General features: G+C 47.1%; 1 protein-coding gene across 3 annotated transcripts in view; it reads right to left on the bottom strand.

Moving 5' to 3' along the window:
• The window catches only part of LOC138567174 (estrogen-related receptor gamma-like), a 111,801-nt gene extending 105,831 nt beyond the window's left edge, over nucleotides 1–5,970 (bottom strand). For 2 of the 3 annotated variants that reach the window (XR_011302119.1, XM_069645144.1), the window contains exon 1: nucleotides 5,442–5,968. The gene's annotated coding sequence lies outside the window, so the exon portion shown is untranslated. Of the gene's footprint in view, nucleotides 1–5,441 lie in introns of all 3 variants that reach the window. The other variant, XM_069645145.1, reaches the window with a different exon arrangement.
• Nucleotides 5,971–18,967: the final 12,997 nt, after the last annotated feature.

The following is an 18,967-nucleotide window of genomic DNA, read 5'->3' as shown; positions in this document are numbered from 1 at the left end:
GCAAAATGCCTCACTGGCCCTGCTTTAAGAGGAATGTCAGAAATCAAAAGACATCCTTGTGTACAAACGTTCTATCCTGACCCTTGCACTACAAACAAAATAAAGTGTTGAGAGAAAATGTCTTCGAACTGATATTGGCTAAAAAGTGTTCATAAATAAAAATAGAATAACTCGAACATAAAAGTTCTTAACCTTGATTCCAGAGGGTGACTCCCTTCCCCTGGATTCTTCAATGCTTGAATAATATCTTTGCAGCTGTTTCTTGTCTTTTCTTGGCCCACAATACTCCTGTTAGGTGAAAAGTTTGTTATCCTTATCAGTCTTTCTTTAACACAATTTTCCTCATGGTTCAGAAGCACTGTCGCATTCAACTCTACTCTCCTGCCAGGGCTTCTCTTATATTTCCAGATGCCTGTACACTCTCATGCCAGAACTTCTCTTGTGCCTTCAATTGCCTGGTGCACTTCTCTTTGCCAGGACTTCTCTCTTGTAATGTCACCTGCTTAGTATATTCTTTCCAGGACTTCACTTGTATATTTTCAAATGCCTCTTGGGCTTCTCGCGCGTGCTTCACTGTTTCTCTATACTTTCAAAGTTGCATATACTCTCTTTGGCTTGGTATATCTGTTTTAGGCTTCCCCCACATCTGCAACCCATTTGATCATATGTTACTGGGGCTTGGGTTGGCTCGCTGCCCTTTTCACTTGCAAACACCGTTCTGTTTCTGTCTGCCTCTGTAGCTTTACAACATTCAGTTTGTTGTTGGCGCAGTTGCTGAAACGCCCCACGGTCCCCAACTGCTCTGGGCTGACTCACTGGTTCTTCACAGCATCTTCGGTCCCTTTCGCGCTTATACGACGTTGCTGCACTACTTGCTTTACACGACAGGTCTCTCTGATGTTTCTCTGGCTTTCCATAAGGCTCTGCTTGCACGCCTGCTTCTGGTCAGGTTCCGGTAGGGACAACGCTGTTTCTTGGAGCTGCCGAGTGCCAAGGAATCCCCTCTCGACTCCTGGCATCTCCATGGCACTTTCCGCTAACCCAGTGTGGCTTCCCTTCTCTGCCCCGCCACACCGGCTTGTGTCTCCAGCGTTTGCTTGCCTCTCCGAGATCATGCGTCTTCCCCTGTGCCTCTGCTTACAATTTGGTCGCTCGGCACCTGTGCTTTTCCCCCCACCCAACAACTAGTACCCTCAGTGAGTTTGAGGCTCTTCTTTGCATCAATTATTTGATCCTCCTCATCCAAGTAGTACTTAGGTGGTTATGGGACTCGAAGTCCATAGATGTACTTGATGCATGATTCTTGGGGAGTTTATTTTAATGATTTCATATGACAAATCAGTTCTTCCTGCAGGGAAATTAGAACAAAAAAAAGTTCTCTTGGAGCTTTTATGTCTTGAGTCATGGGTGGGAGCTTGGCAAAAGGAGCGTTGGAACAAGGTTTTCTTGGAGCTTTTTGAAAAACGTATTCTTGGAGCTTTTAGAAAAGGTATTCTTGGAGTTTTTAGAAAAAGTATTTTGAGAACTTTTAATTCTTAGAAGATAAAGGGTAGATTGGTCTGAAAAGTGCTGGGAATAGATTTATCTTCTTCCCTTTAAGGAGGGGAACAGATAGATGGCAATAGGCCATTAGGGTACTGGGTAGAAGAGGATCTTTTCCATGGTTAAGTGGGGGATACCATGTCTCATCCAATAAAGACATGACATCCCCCCAGTAGTTGTCTCCCCCATGTGATCCTCCCTCATATATGCGTCCTCAGGGTCAGGATCAGGTAGCAGCTGCTGTCCCCTGGCCGCATGGGAGGAGGTCAGCACCGGGGAATGAATGTGTGATGACTCCATTGGATTCATCACAGTTAATAAACAAGCCAAGCGAGGAATCTGGGTCTGGGGATTAAACCCCCCAGTGGGAAACAGAAAGTGGTAGAGGATGGGAGTTGTGGCCAACAGCCAACGGTGCAGCCCTAATGCTTCTGAGAAAGGATTGTCCACCACCACCACACCGTCAAGTCTGATAACAAGCGGCATGGCGTGTGAGCCAATGCTACTCCACAAGGCACCATATGTGGTGTGTGAGAGATTCACCAAAGGGTCTTGGGAAAATGTGGGTAATCAGTAGGAAGGAGAGGGGAAGCGTGTCCATTGTGGCTCTCTATATAGCCCCAATACTGCGTCTGAAGGAGAGAAAGGAGAAACCAAGGTCAAAGGGTGAAACTTTACAGGCCTCCTGGATGGTCAGTACAGAGGGTCAGTGCAAACTGCTCTGGGTGCCATGGGAAGGTCTGCTTTCTTTAATGAATAAAGAATAAAGCAAGGTTTGTGACAAGTACAGGATAAGAAGTTAGCCGGATGTGCCCGACATACATGAAGCCTTGGGAGTTGAAACAGTTAAAGCTTCAGTGAGCTACCTCCTGCATGTCTGTGTTTTACGAGCATGGATGCTATATGTATCCATGTATTACTTGGGAAGGACGGGTTGCAAAGGACAGCTTTCTGGATTATGTGCCTGGGCCCTCGGAAAACAGGGGCTAAGCGGCACGAGTATATTTTGGGATGGTTGTGTTGAGCTGTTGAGGAACTGCTAAAGGACATCCGGCGGTATCAACCCCCACTCCCAGGAGGTTCTTTGATCTTTTCTGGTCGGAAGTGCGTTTTGAGCATGCATTTGTAAGAGAAGCAATGCTTCAAGGTTTCTATTGCCAGTGGGGCTGCATGCAGGTGAACAACACGAATCTATGGAGACCATCCCAGGATATCTATATGGCCAAAGAGGATTTCGCGCAATTACACTGGCTGACTCCGGTTTGTCAGGAAAGAACCAATCCATTGTAAGGTCGAGCGCAAGAGCCTGGATCATCGTCACAGCTGCTCAAGAAGTACCTTGTGGTCTACCACGTCACAGGCTAACGACAGATCAAGTGGTGTCCAGATTGTCATACAACCGCTGTAGCACACAGCACCACAATCACTGCCCGGTAGCACACACCACTTTTATTGAGAGCAATGAGCATACACTGCCACCAGCATCGAACATCATTAGTGTTGTGCCCCAGGACAGCAGCACACCGCACGAGCAGGGTACACAAGTGTCGACATCAAACAACAATGCACTGCTGCTAAGTCACAAAGGACACAGCCCTGCCATCAAGACCAATGAATACACCTCTCTACCGGACACTCCCATCAAACCGAAAGGCCAGCAGGACTTCTATTAAGACCCAGTGCTCTGGGTACAGCACGATAATTGCGCCCTACTGATATCAACTGGGCTACCATTAAGCCACACGCACAGCCCTACCAACAAGGACAAGAAACACACATCAGTACCATTGAACCGCTACAGAAGACGGCCAAATCACCGGGCTCCTGTTGTTGAAGTTAAACAGCCCCCCATGCATACGCCATGGATACCATTGCACGCCAGCAGCACCAAGCACTGCCATGGAGCCCAACCGCACTGCATTCCAAACCTCGAGTTTTTGGATGCCAGGCGAAATTTCGGAAATACTGCTAAAAAGTCAGTGGTTCTGTATTTTAACCACCAGGCCACCATTTTAATTAATAATCAAAAGCAGAAATGAAGATACGTTTTGGGTGTCGGAGACCACAGCAGGCACACCGGTTTCAGAGTGCACAGCTCACTCTGTAATAATGGGTTTGCAGTCCGAGCAGTAGAGCATGGAAACTAGCACTGGGCAAATCTTCATCTTAAATCAGGAGTCCACATTTCACATTGCAGCCAACTAGCCATACATAAAAAGTCACTTGCCCCCGCAGTTCTCAACCTGCACACAACACACGTCTTACTCGGCCAGAGTCAATTATGACTAATGCAATTGTTGAGGTATAATTATTATAATAATATTTTTTATTAATAACAATAATACAACACGGGCAGTAATAACTAAGAATATGAATTAGTACCCGGGCCACATAAATCATTTCTGCAATAACGGGGCTTTTAGTGCCGATATATCTCCTTTCTCCTGCTGCGCTTTATTGAAATGAGTGCCATCTATGGTTGGTGTGCGAGCGGGCAGAATTAGTCCTTGGGATGCCAGAATGACCTTTCAAGGTCATACACATCTCTGCTGCGATAAAGTGAGTGGGAGAACAGCGCCGTGGAGCGGGATCACGGGAACCTTGCAGAGATGGGCTCTCGGAGGGTGGAAACTCCCTGCTGTGCGCTCATCCTGGCTACCCCACTCTCCAACACATGGTACGGGACAAAAAAAAGTGGCCAAAACATTTGTACCGTGACTAATCACCTGCCAATGTCTGTGATCTTTGTCATACCACTTGACCACAGCGGGTGACCTTGGACAAACAAAACGAGCCTGGTATATGTGTGATCTTGGGACAATCACAATCTCTATAGATATTTGCAAACACGAGGGTGAGGGGGTTAAAATAGGTTACTATCCCAGCATCAAGCACCAACGTGGCTGCTGGAGAAAGGGTGCAGCTTGGTTACAGGTTCGAATCCCAGCATTCTCGGAGGACGAATGGGCGGACTTCGGATAGATAGCTGTGCGTATTCTGTAGGTGACAGATCCAAACCCTGTTAGATAGCTCAGTGTTCGAGTGCCGGCCGCAGAAGTTACACAAGTTCAGGGATCTGCGCTAACCCGAAGGTGACGGTTTCAATGGGAAAGACAACACGGGGGTTTGCTGTGCCCTACTGCAAAGTCCTGTTTTTAACCTGGGGGCCTTGCACAACTGAAGAGAAAGTGCAAACGATCCAAGGACCTGACCTCAAAGATCAGATATTCCAAAGCATGCAAATCGCATGTGGTTTTAACTAGGATATCTCCATTTCAACACAATCTAGTTGTAGTATGGGAAAGCGGGACAAGGATGGGGGTTGGGTCCCGTACTACTGCAGAATCCCCAGTTTATAGGTGAGAAATGAACACGGGGGCACTCAAAAAACTGCAGTCCACTCCGCCCGCTCCCCCCCACCCCCCACACACACACACACCCAAGTAACGTGGGGGGTGGGGAAATGTAAGCTTGGGAGACACTAACCCTGCACATCGTCCTATGTTAGGGTGGGAGTGAATTAAAAATGGCAAGTTCTGAATATGCCCGGGGGTGAACAGGAAGGACCCCATAGTTTGCAGAGAATTCCGTGTGTCAAAGAATAATGTTCCTGAAGACCCGTATGTGGAGGGGACACTACTAGCTAGAAAACAGTTCTGTTTAGGGGTGCAGCCACTTTCCTGATGGGTAGGTACTTGGACAATGACACTTTGGTTAGGGAGCAGCAGCCAACAGCTCAACTGGGTAAGAGAGGGTATTAATGGAGGTAGGGGGTATTTGCGTATGGGGGAGGCAAGCCACTGCAACGGCTGCTTCACTGGAAAGGGTGCGCTCCTGGACGGGGGCATTAAAGGAGGGGGTACCTAAAACATATTACATGGAAAGGGTTGGTGTCTCACCTGAACGGGGGCCAGAAAGCGGGCATCCCCTTGTCGGCCGGTGCGGGTGCCCTCTCCCCTGGAGGGGTCCTCAGGGCCTGGGTGCCAGCATGGCCCCCCAGCCTCCTCTCTCTGCTTAGCTTCTAGGACAGGCAAAGGGCACTGAGCACACTTCCTGCTCAGCAGCCTCCAGCTGACACGGGGTGGGGGAGGAGGGGACGCAACGCTCCACCACCCACTCGCCCCCACCGCTTCAGCGAGGAGGCCATGTGACCAGAGGAGGGAACACACGGTGTACTACATAGGAGCATGGAAGTGGGGGGCGGGGAGAGGCGAGGGGCGGGGCTGAGGCGCCAGCCTCTTTAGCTTGACTGAAAGGGGCACGGAGGCCTGGCCAAGTTGCGAAGGCAGTATTCATGGCACTGGACCACAGACTCCATGTAGCCAGGCAGCCACATCCAGCGTGGGACGTTCAGGCAAAAGCTCTACTGCTACCAGTACCGTAGGGCGTAGAGAGCGACCGAATCCAAAATGCCGACGCTAGGCCTATCCGAAAATGTGCCAGGGTAACGTGCCATGGAGTCCACGCTGCGAAGACAGCGTAAACAGCGATCTCAAGCTGTGCCTTGGAGTGTTGCTAGAAAATCACGTCCGGGTTTTGTTCTTTGCCTACTGGCACTTGTAGTTTTACTTTCCACGGTGGAAATGCTAATCGCTTTCCCCGAGTGCTAAAGCAGTGCTGGAAATTGACACATTTAAAGGGGGATCCCACCAGGACCGGGGTGGAGGTTGGAGGAGGGGGCGGAGGTCCGAGGGGCGGGCTGGCATTTGAACTCGGCTCAAAGGAAATGTTCCAAATGATAGTTTTAAAATGGTGCAGTTTCTTTCATGCTGCTTCTTGCCAAACTCCACACTGCACATGAATTCCACTTGAAATCATTTCCACACGCTCTGCAGTAAAAGGCTGCTAGGGTAGCTCAGCAGGTTGAGAGACAGTTGCTGAGATGTTATATATTAAAAACTGGTTGTTAATCGTGTGACTTTTTGCAATTCCTCATAAAAAAAACGAGTGCTATAAAATGTGTTTGGCGATGGAATGGTTTGGGCTGGCTGCTTGCTTATATTCAGGGTGGAGGTATTCTGACCCTGTAGTGAAAATCAAAAGTTGGCACCCAAGAACCGCAGTTTAATTTCCTAATAACTCCTGTCAGCACAACATACGTATTTGCTTGTGATTAAGCAATTTGACAAGCATATAACATCTTTATAAATATAACCTGCGATAAAACACAAAGGAAGGGGCACATAAATCAGGGTATTTGTGTGGTAGTAAGACAAAAAAAGAAACACATTTCAAAGAAGACTAGTGAATGCAAGATTAAGCAGCATTTTTGAGTTTAGAAGGACTTTTTTTTTCTTCTATGAAAGCGTAATATGCACATTTGGAAAACAATAGTGTGCCCAGCATGTAGGAAGCCTGCTTTTAACAGTAATGGCACTCAACTCAGTGATAGTTATGGCCCATTGATTCCCGTGGTTTCCCTTTCAGGCCAGAAGAAAGATACATATTAAGCAAATAGAGCCTGCAAACACGCAAATTACAGCTGAGGAAAGGAGTGCAGAGCAGATTAGATCCCGAGCTCCCAGCTTCCCTTGGCAAAGCTGGGGACGTGGCAAAGCCTTCTCAGGGCTGAGGCAGGCCGGGTTCGAGATCTGAGGAGACATCTGATGCCGGATCTCGGCCCAACAAGAGCCGGTCCATTGACCAGCGCTGGTGCTTAGAGGAAAAAAAGGGGCAAAATGGGCTACTGCTGTAGTCTGACATGAGAAATCATGAGGAGATGCAGCCAGCATGTGACTGGATAGACCGAGCAATACAATGTTGTGACAAGAGGGAAGCCTGGCTCTGCCGACAGTTTGTAGGAAGGTTCATTACTGGCTTCCCAGTTCCCAACAATTCTGCACCTCCCCTCCAGAGGTAAGTCTGAACAACTGATGGGGGTGGGGTTTCGTTCTCTAGAGGTTCCCTTAGACTGGTCACCAGTGTTCGCCGTCTCCCCTTGCATGGTCCAGAGTAGTTCACCCTGTGAATGGTTGCTGTAGCAGGTAGACCTCATATAAGCCAGGCAAACCAGGTACGTTTGCTCTTAGTTTGGAGCCGTGATATAGAACTATTTACATTGCATTTGTGCCAAAATGCCTTCTGCTCTGCAGGAGTACAGCGATTACTAATGGATAACACTTTTACTCAGCCCCTCACTACACCCAATCAAACAGTGATCTCAGTCATAAAGATGAAACGGGCACAACAAGAATCAACATCCCCTCTGTCTTTGTTACTCTAAAGCGACCTGCCAAAGAAAAGGCATGAACCAAGTCCAGTGCGAAATTCCTGTGGCACTTGGGAACAGCCAATGCTCGCTCGCCCCCAGCCTCAGAATTCTTTGGCTCACTGTAGAGGAGACCATTTCTCCAAGTACACCTTGAACAATCTGGGGCCCTCGTCCCTGCTTTGAGAGGGGGGCAGTTGTTTTGTGCATGGCAAAAGTTAGGCTGAGACGGGCCTCCAAATGAGGACAATTCACTCCAGTCTGACAAGTGTCTGAAGTCTGACGCTCCTGCGCCCTCCACCTCAGTTTCTTTTTCTCCACCAGTAAAGAACCCTGAGATCGCTGACTCCTGTTTCAATACAATGGGTACTTGAGTGTCTGTTGCACCCTTTCCTGCACTACCAAGTGCCACAATTAGGTTCTGGACTAGGTGCTACTGGGATCCCCGATATCTCGCACTCTCCAGCATGAAGATCCTTGGGGCAAATGGCCTCAAGTGCTTCTTCTCTGGTTTGCTTCCAACGCTCTCGCTCTAGTGATCACCCTGATTATTTGGGGAGCAGGAAGGTCATTCCCTACCAGACTTGCCACTGGATTGGAGTCATTTAACTGCAATGCAGCACATAGAGCCCCTCCCCCCCCAGCTAACAACTACCATTTCCATTGAGCATTGGATGAGGCCATCAAAACCACTGCAGAGTCGTTTCGACCTAGAGTATACTCAGTCCTTCTTGCACCCACTGCTGCCTGATTGCTGCAACATCGGCAGCTCTGTCACGCAGCGCGGGAGCATTGGTTTCATTGATGAAGACATGCTCTGAAAACGTCTATATGTTTGCGGGAACCAGTGTCTCCTCTCAGGACCCAGTACCTTTCCCACTCAGAATGACTAGGAAACATTCAACCACTTCCTGGTCATTTAGGAATTCATCTGCTGAATGCCCACACTGATGATCGCCTCTTCCATGAGACCAGCTCTGAATATGGACTGTTTGGATGTACCCTTGCAGGCTGGATCTCCCTTCCTATGGTTCAAGTCCCCACAAAGAAAAGAAAACATACTTTGGGTGTTGAGGGTGTTGGTTCCCCAGTGTTAGATGTACCATCACTATTCTTTTCTGTGGAAGTTGTAGCACCAAGTGGCTGGAATTTCACATTAGATTTTTGGTAGCCTTTCCTGGAAGAAGGATTAGAACTTTTCTCCATACCCTTCTTGTGTTTACTCTTTTCAGAAGCCCTCTCTTTGGTTGTGCTCGTCTAAGCCTTTTTCTGGATGCGAGTAACAGTCAGCAAACTTTGCAAGCACTCAATGGTCTGTGATATTCTTTCCCACTAGATTCTGATGTAACTCCCCCTCCCATTGTTTTAAGAATATGTTCTCTAACAACCAAATCATACATTCCTCCAAATGTGTCAACTTTGTTTTCAGTCACCTTTCAACTCGGTGACTTCAGAGGCAAATGTGTAAATGCCTCAAAACGTTTGGTTTCACCTTTTATGGGCATTCCCTAAAACTCCTCAGGTATTGTAGTTCTACAAATCATCCTGAAGATGGTTGCTTTCATTTTAGAATAAATGGGCCTCTCCTTGGGAGCCACCTCTATGATAACATCAGTGCTCTCAACAAGTGACTCATCAGGACAACAACCCATAATCCAAAAATGTGTTTCCCCACCTTATATCGTTGGACTAAGTCCTTTGGCATATGACAGCTAGGAGTTCCTTGGGCGCCATTGCTTGAAACGCTTCATTCCCTCTTGGAAGATTGTCTCTGGGGGTCTCCTTCCTTCTCAAGCTCCAGCTTTCCCAATTGTAGCATCACCCGATGCTTCTGTTCTGCTAAGGCTAACTGCCTCTCTTCAAGCAGGAGCTTTCTGGCAGCCAGGTCAGTCCCAGTGTGATTAGCTTGGCACCTGGTGAAAACTCTGCACCTAACGGAAGCTCGGACCTAACTGAAACTCTGGATCTTTGCCAAACCAGACTATGTGCCATGTGGGAAGAATGGTGGGAACAATTATCACTGTACTCGCGCAGTGCCCATTGTGCCATGCTTGGGATCTATAGAAGAGATCCTGCGAATCACGAAGACGGCACATACGTATGTGGGACTCAAGGTGATAGTGCTGGAGCATATCCAGCTATACCAGCACAGCGCAGCAATATCAGAGGCAGTGCCAGAGTGCACTTAGCTACACCAGCACAGCACTTATAAGACTGAGGAAGAAAACGCTGAATGGGAGAGCTGCTGTATTAATGAAAATCCCTTCCCTGTTAGCCTCCTGAACAAGAAAATCCCGGCAAAATTTGGGTTAGAAGATTGAGGATCAGTAGAGGAATAATACATTGTTGTCCTGACGAAGGCTGTTTGGAAATCATCGGGGAAACCTTATCTGGGATGGGGTTATCTTTTGATTAAGTGGCTGAAACGTAGAGCGTCCTTTGGTAAAAATGTATAGGGATAATGGACATTAAATAATTCCACAGAGATTAAGAGAAGTAGAAAAGATTGACACAGAACACAGTACACAGTCCTGTTCACAACAAGGACCTATAACAGCAGAATATTTATTTAGAAATACACTGTCTAGGATCGTGACGGAACAGATATAACTGTTGCAATGACTTTTTCATTTCTGGTTGCTCTGACAATAGACATTTGTGAACCAATTGAACATCTGTGAGAATTGTTTTTTGATAAATAATATCGTTGGTACAAGAGAAAGGAGGGTACCTTATACTAACCAGTGATTGATGAAATGAAATTATGCACTTTACAATGTAATGTTTGATGTGATGTATGTTTTTAAGGAAAAAACACTCCACACAGGAGGTGTCTATGTAATGAATAAATAAGAACATATTTTGGTATGTTAAAAATCACCAGGGTTGGGGAGCGCTCATTTGCATGAACATAAGTGTCAGCAAATGTATGCTTATTTTGGTCTAAAGTTGCAAGAAACAGGAGAAGGGGGTAGTCTGTGATTCCTATATATAATCCCATTGTGAGGGGTCAGAAATGTGAGCTGGACAACTTTGTGAAGGTTTCTCAACAAATGCCATTTTATTATAATAATAATAATTTATTGTGACTTAGTTTACAATGAAACTTTGCACATAAAATATACCTTAAGTAAGAACAAAATTATAATAAAAAAAACATCAATAATTAACAAAAACATTGCATAAGAAATTACCAAAAAAGACAATACATTAAATTCTCTAAATATACATTTCCTAAAAACCATATAAAACAGCTTCATTTTAGATTCACGTTTACAATAGTTCTGGAACCAGATCTTACCACATACTACCACATATTCTCCAATGAGAGTTTCAGATGGAATATCAATCTAATTTCAGTATTGTTACAGTTCCTGTATAAATAGAGGCCTGTATTGGCCAACAGCCCCTCATGGTTTTCAACGATGGCTATACATCAACTCCTCTTTATATCCTCCTATATGGTTGTATTAAGTCTTATTTCCACCTTCAGCCAAACATTGTACAGTGCCATCAGGAGCCTTATACTGTTGGAGTTAATACAGTGATGCCAAAATAGCTCCTCTTTAATGTAACCTTGGTTATGCACAAACTGACCCAAGCCAAGGTTTATAGTACTTGACATTTTGTGACATTCAGTCAATACATGTCTGGCTGTTTCTAGCTGATTCACTCCTTTACATAACCGGCAAAGCCGTAATTCTGGGGGGATCATGTCTCTTCTGCCTGTTATCATTAAAGTAGGTAGTTGTTCTAGCCTTAGAAGTAATATAAAACGTCTAAGTCTCTGAACAAGAGTACCAACAGAAACCCCAGACACGTGGGGTAACTAGGGGAATCCAGACGTGGACCCCTTGCTCACTATTCTTAGAAAGGCACAGCTCCTCCCTACTGATGAGGTCCAACCAGACCGAAACACGTGTCTGGGGATGCTGTTGGTACTCTTGTTCAGAGGGGAATTGCCTAGCATTTCGGTGCTGGACTGCCCCAGGGCAGGACAAAGACTGATATGTTTGGGATATTTCTTCTCTGTGAAAGATAGTGAGCTAAAGACTCTGGGTAAGTCTCTCATAACCAGGACTAATGTCTGGCAGAGGGACTCCCAGGACCCCCCTTGTCAATCCTCACACATATACATACAATAAATAAATGTGGAAATGCATGGCAGTTCAAAACAAGAATGATTGAATTCGTATTGTAACAACAGTCTATTCTTATAACCTGGGTGAATTCCCCTTTCTCAGATTTTAAGCGGGATTCTGCTTCACAGTTCAAGAATAGAAAATAAGTTAAGCCTTTTTTGCAACTAAGTTCCAACACTTCAACTTGTCAACAGAAAGTTCCAAAACTCCAGTGATTCAACAAAGAAAATAGAAAGCTCTTCAACAAGTGTACAATGTATCCTCCTCAGATAAAGGACAGTTTCTCAGCTCATTAATGGCATCAATAATTGTCTTGGACAGGATGATTTGCCACAACTGATAAGTTCTAAAGAAATACAACTTCTTTGTAACAGCTTAACACGGTTCTTTCATCAGTAACACAATCAACATACATTGGGCCTCATTACGAGGTTGGAGGTAGCCATGGAGCTGTTAGCTCCATGGCTGCCTCCAAAACCCTACTGACTCCGCCCTGGTGAATGGAGCAATTACCGGGCAATTCCAAGGTTGGCGGGACCGGTAATTCCCCATTCACCAAGGCCCTTCCCCATTCCCATTTGAGCCCCCATAGGGCTCAATGGGAATGGGGAAGGCGCTAATAACGGTAATGCAAACTGCGGTACCGTTATTGGCTCCAGAGTCCCTTTGCGGGTCCCGTCCTTAACGCCTGGAAAAACCAGGCGTTAAGGGAGGACCCGCAAAGGGAACTCGCAGTAGGGCGGTAAGGGATTACCGGCACTGGTGCCCTTACCGGTGCCGGTAATCCCTTACCGCCCACCTCGTAATGAGGCCCATTGTCTCTATCAGGATCACTTTATAAAACTTCTTCAACTTCCACCTAGTCCACTCTCATGCAGGGCTACTCTAACAAAGGTTTACCATCTGGGTATACTCCCCTGCCGAACAGCATTTCACAACAAGTGCTTTTGTGGTTAAGATCAGCTGACAAGAGGTTCACAACAGCTTCACAGTATTCAACAGTTTGCAGCTTCAAAACATTTAACAACTCTTCAGGAAAAACAAGATTCACATCAAAGCTCTTTGCAATGTGTTATGATGGTTCTTACTGAAAAGAGGTGAGCTGCTGACATCACTCGATATAGAATGTCAGCTATAGAATGTATCCTTTGTTTTTGGTTCTAAGCACAGCAGTTGGTGGAGAGTGACCAAGGGGAAGGCTGTGCTGGGGGTCTGTTACTATTGAACTGTAAATAAACCCTTTAAGAACCTCATCCAAAGTCTTTGGCTCTTATCCTAATATTGCCGATGAGGATTTGAAAAGGTCAGACCCCTGGCACTGCAAAAAAACGTCTTCATTGCAGTTAAGAGCCACCAATTTGTCCTGTCCCCGTGTTAAGCGATGTTAAGGTGGAAGGAGCAGCTGACTTCAGCAGCTGAACCCATCAGCTGAAGTGCCGGCACCCACCCGGCAAGCAGCGGTGCTGCAAGCTTTCACTAGGAAGCAGAGGGAGGGCACCCAGCCCCCCTGAGCCGATCCGCCCACCGGGCGTTGTAGTGGCCAACGGTGAAGTGCAAGATAAGCACTACCCATTGCGCTACCTCGAAGCAGAGAGTGGGCACCCAGCCCTTAAACCGCTTCGCCCCCTGGGCATTTAAGCGACCATCAGTGAACTTGAAATAAGTGTGGCGAACTGGAAGTAAGTGTCCCAAGACTGTCGAGCATCTCCTGTTTAAGGAGAGGCTACACAAGGAGAGTCCAGTGAGAGAGGCACACGCGGAGGCAAATCCGCCAACGCTGGAGTACGCATTGCCGGGAGAGGAACTGGTAGCCCCCCCACACCTCAGTTAACTGCAGATATGTTTGTTTGAAGTTCAGAATCTCATAATTTGTCGGGTGCGGACTCACTGTTACAATACCGTATTTCTGGCATGAACTGTGTCGCACTGATAGTGCAGAAAACTATTAAGGCTTCCAAGGGGAGCATGGGTATGAACAGTCTCTTGTAATATTGACCTTGTTGGGGCCGACATCAATCTGTCAATTTGCATGCTCCCTTAAGCACACGCTAGTGACTTCAGGCATGGAGAAAACAGGGGCTTGCTGCAATTGTTCGTGACTGCTTGCTTGTTGTATATGTTTTGCGACCCAATCAGTTCCATGAAGATTACAAGTATCTTCTGCTGGATAACACAGCAGGAGGGTGATGCTGGTTATTCCTTTGCTCACTGAGCTCATGTATGGTACCATGTTTAGGCTTATGTTATAGGTCTCTATGTTGCTGTTGCACGTTATCCATGGCCATCTATAACGTTCCATGTGCTTATGTTTGTTGATTAGCAGGAGTATCTAGGAATACAGCAGGCAGGTTGAATTCTAATTAAGAACTCGTCCTCAATGTTTCCTTCTTGGTCTGGTGCAACAATGGAGTTTGAAGACATGTTAGCAGACCGCTGGCTTGCTACAGCTGACACCATGGAATCCTGTGATGGCTGTGATCTGAGAACCTTGGGGGCTGAGTCTGGCAACCTGTATTCTTTCTCTAGCCTGCCCCATTTTGTTGGTGCAGAGCTTGGGGGTCTTCATCAGCACGAGGCCTTTCTCCCACATCTCCTCAAGCAAAGGGACATATAATATCATCTTCCTGGCCGACATGCACCTCTGGTAAAGGAAACCCCCCTTTCTCTTTTTTTAGGGGGTAAGTTGAAGAGGGTAGATGCCCTTGCCATCATGGAATGGAACAACCCCACCTCATCTGGGGGATAAGCCATAGGGGTAGCATCAACACCTATTTGGTCCCCATTCACTGAAATAAAGTCATCAAACTCATCAGCGTCTGTGGTGCAGGTATCAGTGCCCATTGCAGTATCCATCTGCGGTGTGTCCCCTGTTGGCACTGGGATGGGAGGTGGCATTAATGGTCGCTTCGCGGTAGCTGAGTGATGCCTGTACGAAGGTCTTGGAGGGCTGTACCTGTGGTTGCTCCCCGATGGGGTTGTTATTGGCAGCAGACGCTCTTTTATTTCCGGGACCAGAGAATGCAGCACAGTGAAAATATCTTGAGACATGTCTCTAGAGGCTTGTGGGGGGCCACAGGCGGGAGCATTGGTGGAGGGCTAAAACGTCTCACTGGGCTAGTATGCCTTGGTGACTGCATGCCTATCGGGCTGTTCACACTCGGGTCCAGGCCTTCCAACGTCTCCTCCTCAGAACTCGTGAAGATCGCCATGATCGGGCTGCTCGCAACTTCATTCCGACACCCCTCCCCCAGTCTGGGAAGTAAATCCATTGAAGGCACCAGATCCTTAGGTCTTGCTGCCTCCTTCAAAGCAGAAGATCCCATCAGAGTCTTTATTGACTGGGTAGTGGTAGTTGACAAGGCAGTAGTCGTGGCAGTCATGATGGTCATGGGCATTGGGGACAGCAACACCCTGAATTTTTCCGGGGTCGTTGACTGGGTAACCATCAGTGGGGTTGCCGACGGGGGGGTGCTGGCCACAGTCGTAGATCGGGCAACCGTTGATGGGGGCCTGGTCGTTGAAGTCGTGGTCGAAGGCATTGTTGATGGGTGCCTCATGTGCGACATCGCCGCCGTTGAAATCATGGACATAGAGGTCGATGAGGACCTTGACATGGCCTCCTTACGGGCATGCTTTTTTGGTTGATCCTTTGACAAAGATCCATGCTTCGAAGGTCTCACAGATGATACATCACCCACCAGCAAGCTTACAGTGGACGAGCATGGTGACGGAGAGCATGTCTGCCCCGAACTAGAACCCGCAGCCGTGGCTTCTCTAGATGGCTCCTCAGCATGACGTTTGGCCTTAAGGACACCCTGTGGGGATACACCCTCGCCCAATCTCGACCTCTTACCCGAGGGAGAGCGCTTCAGAGGCAGAGTGTATCTGGGACTCGCTTGAGCATGCCTGGAGGCCACGCCAGGGGCCCTGTCTTCCTTCAGTCATCCCACCAATTGTCAGTAATGGTCTGTTAGTCTTGGCTGGGAAACTTGGCAGATGTCGCCTCTGTCTTCCTCATGGTCGGGATGCAGACACTAGAGGCACCTCGTGTATCTGACCTCCAAGTAGATGTTCCTCAAACCACATCGGGAACAGAGCCTGAACAGACTCTCTTGCATTCCCCGGACATGGTGAGGCACGAAGTAGGCCTCACTAGGCCTTCCCACGAAGATCCGATGGTGTAGATGCCGATTTTCACCGGCAACAGTTCGCCACTACCAGCACTGACTAGGAGTCAGCGGACGAGAGATTTAGGACAAAAATGTTCATCAAACAATTATGAAAAATAGTTTGTAGAGCAACTCTCAAGGAATCCCTGCACCGAAACGTGCAGTAAAAATCTGAAGATGGCCGCCAGGGGCGGGACTCGGAGAGAAGATTGTCATTGGATGGCTGGAGTATGACCCAGTCTCCAGTGATTGGATAATAAGAGAAAGGCAGTGTTTAAGCTTTTGAGGCAAGACAGCTTTCTTTTTCTTACAGAGGATTCCGAGCCTGACGGCAGGGAATATTCAAGAGCATTTGAATCCATGCTAGACCCCATGCTGGAGAAGGTGAGACTAGAGAAGGTGAGAGAGGAGTCGCAGATGGCACAAAGGATTTTAGCCTCACGAGAGAGTGAGGGGAGGTGGCTCAAGGAGAGCGGCCAGAGAGTAGGGTGAAAAAGGGAGCAGGGGTCCAAATGAGAAAGATCTCAGTATTACTGGCATTAAGGCAAAGATTGTTAGCAGCACACCATGCCTGCCTGAATAGGAGTCAGACAGTCAGGAATGAGAGAGGAAGAAGAGGAGGTAGTGGAGGGAAGCTTGAAGGAGAGCTGCGTGTTGTCTGCATAACAATGGAAGCGAGGAGAGAAGGCGTAGATAAAATGGGCTAGAGGTTTAAGATAGGTGTTGAAGAGCCACAGTGAGAGGATAGAACCCTAAGGGACACCGCAGTTGAAGAGTGTGATGGGGGAGAGAAAAGGTCCCAGATTTATAAGGCTGGTATGGTACACCGTATCAAAGGTAAAGGAAAGGTTAAGAAGGATGAGAATGTGAGGAGAGTTGGAATCGAGATTAGAAAGCAAGTCATCATGGGTGTTCAGTAGTGCAGTTTCTGTGCCTCTGGCTGCTCTGAAGCCAGACTCGTGGTCATGGAGACAACCAACAGATTCAGTGTGATGGATCAGCTGGGAGATGACCAGCTTCTCAAGAGTTTGCCCAGGAAGGGGGTAATGTAGATAGGATGGTAGTTAGCCAGGCAGGAGGGTCAGGCAGAAGGCCTTTTGGGGAGAGTATGCACAAGGAAGTGCTTGATGGGAAGAGGGAAAGCCAGTGGCAAAGGAGTGATTGCAAAAATCAGCCAAGGCTGGAGCAAGGGATGCAATGTTGTCCATGATAGTTCTGGAGGAACAGGGCAGCACCTATTTAGAGGAGACTTTCATAGAGAAGACTACGCCCAAGACAAAATCACCATGCTCCAAAACAAAATGGAAACTAAGAAATCCGTAATTACTAATGCTGATCCCATCCAGAACCTACCCACCCCAACCAGGAACGTGCAGCCCCAATTTAACTTTACACCTCACTCTATCAAAGAGGTTGAGTCCATCATCCTGAAACTTAAACCATCAAATTGTCAGGGTAACGCTTGTCCTGCCCCTCTTGTTAAGGAGGCCCGTGAAGGAATTGGCCCCTTTCATCACATCGGCCATCAATGCCTCTTTTAAATCCAGCATAGTACCCAATAATCTGAAAGACGCTTGGGTACTTCCGCTTTTGAAAAAAACATCATTAGACCCGATCAACCCATCAAACTATAGACCTATCACGACGGTTCAATTTTTGCTAAAAATATTGGACCGAGCAGTCTATCTGCAGATAATTCAATATCTTGAATCCAACAGGCTTCAGACCTAGACATTGGACAGAAACGGCATTAATTGACCTCAAGACTCAAATCCAAACTTAAAAAGACAAGGGAAAAATGGCATTGCTTCTCTTACTTGACCTCTCAGCGGCATTTGATCTTGTGAACCATACAATCTTATGTAAGCACCTCTCATCTGCCGTGCACTTTTCAGACCAAACAAATGCTTGGATTGGGTCTTTCCTCAACAATAGATCCATGAGGGTCTTTGCACCTTCAGCCTCTGCCTCACCCACTCCAGTTAGATGCGGGGTCCCCCAAGGGTCCTTTGTGTCCCCTACTCTCTATAATGTGTTCACCAAGCCTCTTTTTGATGATCTTGACTATCTGGGTGTCACCTATACGGATGACACCCAGATACTCATCCCCATCACTGGTGACTACATTATAGATGGTAAGACTCTCAACGACATCTAACTCATTATACAAGCCTGGATGGCGAAGCATGTGCTCTGTCTTTATTAGGACAAGACAGAGTTGCTCCTCCTGGGCTCGCCAGCCAACCTGAACAAATTGGACATCCTATTCACCTCATTCAATATTGACAGTAATATAATCAAAGTCGCTAATGTGGTGAAAACATTGGGTATCTACATCGACTCAGCACTAACCTTAACAAGACAAACTAATGCTATGGCTTCCTCAACCGCCTACACATGCAAGCTCATCATGGTTTGCCAACCTTACCTGACTACAGACAATTGCATCACAATAGCAAGAGCCCTAGTCCTCTCTAACCTCGACTATTGTAATGCACTCTATCTGGGCACTTCACAACAGAACCATAACAAAATGCAAGTTATGCAAAACAACGCCATTTGAGCAGCCTTGAAGATACCAAGGAAACAACATATATCTGAGACCAGACAGTCAATAAAATGGCTTAACAATAAGCACAGAATAGCACTCCAAAGTCTGTCCCTTAACCATAAGTGCTTATCTAACCAGGCTCCCATTTACTTATCCAATACTATCTCACGCCATACCACGACACGGCCTACCAGAACAGCCCAGACGCATTGTGTCAACATTCCACGTTTAAGCATCAACGAGCAGGGGGGGTCGGGGTCAGCTTCCCTGTCCTATCGGCTACAAAATCAAATGCCCTCCCTCTAGCTCTAAGAAAGGAACCCTCCTACCTCCTATACTGGAAAAAAGTCAAAGC

Source organism: Ambystoma mexicanum, chromosome 2p (genome assembly GCF_040938575.1).
Source record: "Ambystoma mexicanum isolate Mex_15411 chromosome 2p, UKY_AmexF1_1, whole genome shotgun sequence".
Taxonomy (NCBI): domain Eukaryota; kingdom Metazoa; phylum Chordata; class Amphibia; order Caudata; family Ambystomatidae; genus Ambystoma; species Ambystoma mexicanum.
Note: the sequence above shows the minus strand (reverse complement) of the source record. Positions and strands in the feature narration are given on the sequence as shown.